This window comes from Trichechus manatus, unplaced genomic scaffold (assembly GCF_000243295.1).
Source record: "Trichechus manatus latirostris isolate Lorelei unplaced genomic scaffold, TriManLat1.0 scaffold00080, whole genome shotgun sequence".
In the NCBI taxonomy this organism is placed as follows: Eukaryota; Metazoa; Chordata; class Mammalia; order Sirenia; family Trichechidae; genus Trichechus; species Trichechus manatus.
In genome coordinates this window covers 6,440,282-6,444,855 of record NW_004444016.1, presented here as the reverse complement: position 1 = coordinate 6,444,855, position 4,574 = coordinate 6,440,282, and positions in this window count along the sequence as shown.

Below are 4,574 nucleotides of genomic sequence, written 5' to 3'. Positions count from 1 at the left end.
CCATCCTGAGCCACTTATCAATCTGAAGAAAGCCCCAGGCCCTGCATGCCTCCCTCCTTCTCAAGATCCAAGTGTCTCCTCACAGCAAAGGAGTCAGAGGCTGTCAGCACACAGCCAGTGTGTGGAAGGGTGGGCAGGGAAGGGCCAGAGCTCCCTGGGGGATTTTAGGCAGCACCAAATGATAAAGGAGCCCTTGGTAGCAGATGCCCCTTGGATGAATGGGTGGGTACCTGACAATGGTACCCATCTCCCTCCATTTAGAGGAAGTTGGGGATGGAGGCTGAAGCAGCCCATCCTGTGGACCTGAGACAATAAAGTGACAGTGATGAATTGCAGCCTCAACACCTAGGGACTGTAGGGAAGTGGAGGGCATCCAAATGGGCAGCCTGACACTTACTGCCCTACAGACTGAGAGGCTTTGATTTGGGTAGTTGGATTAAGCATTCCAAGTAAGCATCAGCAACCATTCCTGCCAGGGATCATTATATGCTTTATGCCACATAACCCTCAATGGCTCTTAAATCAATGCACATTGATGAGAAAACTAAAGCTCAGAGTCACATGCCTAAGGTCACAACCTGGATTCAAACTCAGATCTAGCTCAAAACCAAGACCTTAATGATGGAATTGCAGAGCTTTCTGCAACCCTTAACTTGCTAGTGGGCCACTTTGTATATGCCCTTTCTCTTTACCTATACACAGCCTAACCTTAGAGAGACTGTCGACAGTTCAGCAAATGCCAGTGGAGCATACTACCTTGGCCCTGGGTTGGACACCAAAGGGGTGTGCAAAACGTGTAAGTCAGTTTGTATTGAGGAGCTCTTAGCACAAGACAGAAGTAAAACTAGGTTTAACTGAGCAATAAAGCCAATGAGGCAGGAGGACTTCTAAGATGAGGGAGACTGAGTAAGGCCTGGACTGCCAGCTTTGTGGCTGATCTGCTGACACTTATTCATTCAGTGCCAGACACATGGAAATCTCTCTCCCCTTCCTCTAGACCTGCAATGTTTCACAGCCTGTCAATCCCAGTCCTCCAGGGAAAATCTCAGCAATCTCATGCACCCCTCCCCCACCTTCCATGAGAGAATTCCTCTAGTTGTAAAAAATCACTTCTGTGTATCCCTACTACCAACAAAGATTTTACTTGATCTCAGACGTTTGTATTATAAAAACAAGGGTTTATTTTCCAAATATGAAATAATACTGAATAGATGGTTTCAAAATACACTTCCCTGCCCTAAAAGCAGTCTGGGCACTCACTATTTAGCCCCCCTAGGCCCAGGACACACTAGCTACACACTCAGAATTCTTGGTTGACAATCACTTAACCATTCTGCCTGTTTCCTCATCTTAAAATTTTGTCTAATAGTGCCTATACTTCTCTTAGAGCTGTGTTCTGAAAAAAGAATAATGAATCAAAGCACTTAGCATAGGGCTTAGTACAGTGTATGTACTCAATAAATATAATTAATAACCAGTATCCTATAGAGTTCTCCTTAGAATTCTGGCCTAGTTAGGAGCTCAGAAATCATGGATTGAACAACTTTTCTGGATTGGAAGATATTTGAAAAAGACACTTGATTCCTGAAGTCAGCCTCAGGACTAGGTCATGGGAAGGAGAGGCAGCAGAGGGTTGTTGGCCCTGGTTAAGTGTCCCCATTGCCCTCTTCCAGGGAGCCCACAGGAGCGAGGTCTGATACAGTGGAAAGCTGGGGCCCATGCCAACAGTGAGACGTCCACCAGTCTCAAGAGCTACGACCTCCCCATTGGAATGGGCATGGTAAAAAGGATCACCTTTCTGAAATACATTCCTATCTGCCCAGTCTTCAAAGGATTTTCTTCAAGGTCAAAAGAGGAGCTTCGAGTTCCAGAAGATACTCCAGAAAATACAGAAACTGGGTCTGCATCTACCAAGGTCTGAAAAATTACTTCCAGGAAAGGTAGGATGTGTGTTAGTTCCATGGCTTTGGTGGGAGGGTTAAATAATCAAAATATTCTTATGCTTTAACCAAAGAAAACCAAAAATACTCAGTTTCCATTTTTGTGATCTATCATGTGTCCTCAAGAAGAAGGTGGAATGGGTAAAAAGTCAATATGGATTTTGGGTGAGATTCCTTAGCCATTGTATACTGAGATAGAAAGGAACTTTCCAAACTGGTGTGGGCCACAAAGAGGTAAAGTTACCACTATGCTGAAATAGTTATCCCCTCAGGGGCCTGCGCAGAATCTGGGCCAACTGGAGCTCAGGAGCCAGCAGCTTCAGTCATGGGCAGCCTCATCCTTGTACTCCAGTATGCTAAACAGATATCACTTTATGACATGGAAAAGACTGATACAACCTAATAGGAAAAATCTTTTCACATAAGCTGCCTTGTTTCAATGTTGTTGTGTGCCATCAAGTTGACTCCAACTCACAGTGACCCTATAGGACAGACCAGAAGTGTCCCATAGGGTTTTCCTAGGCTGAAATCATTACAGGAGCAGATCACCAGCTCTTTTCTCCCATGGAGCCACTGGTGGGTCCGAACCATGGACCTTTTGGTTAGCAGCTGAGCTCCTTCCCTTGTTTTAATAGTGGTCATAAAATTAAAGCTCTCTGAGACAGGATGGCTTTGGTTAACCTAAAGCTATGCCAGGATAGGCCCAGTGGGGTGATCCTTTGTACCCAGGGCTTCAAAACCTCTCATCTCCACCTGTAATGCAGATGCCTATCTCTCTAGTTAAACATCAAAGTTCACTGTGCATATTCCCTCAGACAGAGAGGAAAAGCTCCAACAAAATGACAGTTCAGCCTAGACGACTCCTTAACAAGAATAACAGCAATCACTTAAATAGAACTTCCTATGTGCCAAGCACTACCTTAAGTGCTAGATGTACATTAACTTCTCAAACAATCTTAACATACTGTTATTATTACCATTTTACAGATGTGGAAACTGAGGCACAGAAAGGTTAAGTGACTTGCACACTATCACAGGATTCACATCCAGGAAGTCTGACTAGAGTCTTTGGTCTTAATCATTAAAAGTTACAATGCGTCTCTAATTCCAGTTTATCATCTCCAATTATACTGCACTATGCCTCATATATTTGATAGCCTGCTGTGCCACTTATGGTACTGAGCTATTAAGAAAACACAGGGGAAATGGTTGTATCATGGCTCCTAAAAAGAAAGTCAGGCATGATTGTCTCTACTTCATAGCTTCTTTAAAAACCCACCTATACATAATTTGTTAAGCTGGCTATTAAAGAACACTGGGGCACAGGTGCTCCCACCAGTGGACCACCAGGGAGAATGTGAGCCAGAATCGACTACATGACCTTCTTTATCTTTTCTGAGAATCCTCCTATGGGGCTCTTAATTGCTGGGAAAAACCAAGGAAACCTCTGGCCACCCGAGTTCACTACTACTAGGATTATGGAATTGACCTTGTTCTAAGGCCAACAGCAGGTACTAGTTTCAATGACAAACATTAGAATTCCCAAGAGCCCAACAAGCTCAAGAAAAGCACAGAGGACATTATCAAGAGCTGAGTAGGGCCATGAGGCAGAATTGTGTGTGGAATCAGGAAACTGCTAGCTAGCTGACAGTCTAGGTGCCCATGGAAGTGGCAGACAAAAAATCAAATGAGTTTTTACATCAGGCAAATCTGTTGTAAAAAATCTCTTCAGAAGTGTTTAAAAAGTAAAGACATCACTGTGAGGACTAAGGTGCACCTAACCCAAGCCATGGTATTTTCAATTGCCTTATATGCATGTGAAAGTTGGACAATGAACAAGGAACACCAAAGAAGAAGTGATATATTCTAAGTATGGTACTGGTGAAGAATGCTGAATATACCATGGACTGCCAGAAGAAAGAACAAATCTGTCTTGGAAGAAGTACAGCCAGAGCGCTCCTTAGAAGCTAGGATGGTGAGAATTTGTCTCACGTACTTTGGACACGTTATCAAGAGGGACCAATCCCTAGAGAAAGACATCATGCTTGGTACAGAAGAGGGTCATCGAAAGAGGAAGACCCTCAATGAGATGGACTGACACAATGGCTCCAACAATGGGCTCAAACATTGCAATGATTGTGACGATGGGCACAAGACCAGGCAGTGTTTCCTTTGTTGCACAGAGTTGCTATGAGTTGGAACTGACTCGATGGCACCTAACGAAGACGACAACAACACAAAGATTAGCCACAAATATAAATAAGCTTGTGATGGGGTAGGGAGAGAAAGTCCAGGTGAATCAAAATAGCAAACCAGCCCAATTAGACCAGCCATGGTTTGTGAAAGTCAGAAACCATAATGGAGGTTAGATTATAGCAGGGTCAGCATTATGATGGTCAGCCAAAAACGTTCTTAACATGGCTGCCCTGACACTGAAGCCTGAAGAGATCAAGGAGGGTTAAGAAGTGGTCAGATACTTACCCAACAACATACTTGTCACTAAGGAATCTAATAAAGCCTGCTCTCTCTGCACATTCTGCCAGCAGGATTGTCCTGAAGCACTGAGCCCACACTAAAGTGGATATCACCACTGGAGAGTCTGCATTCCAGCATCCAATAAACACAACCATCAGC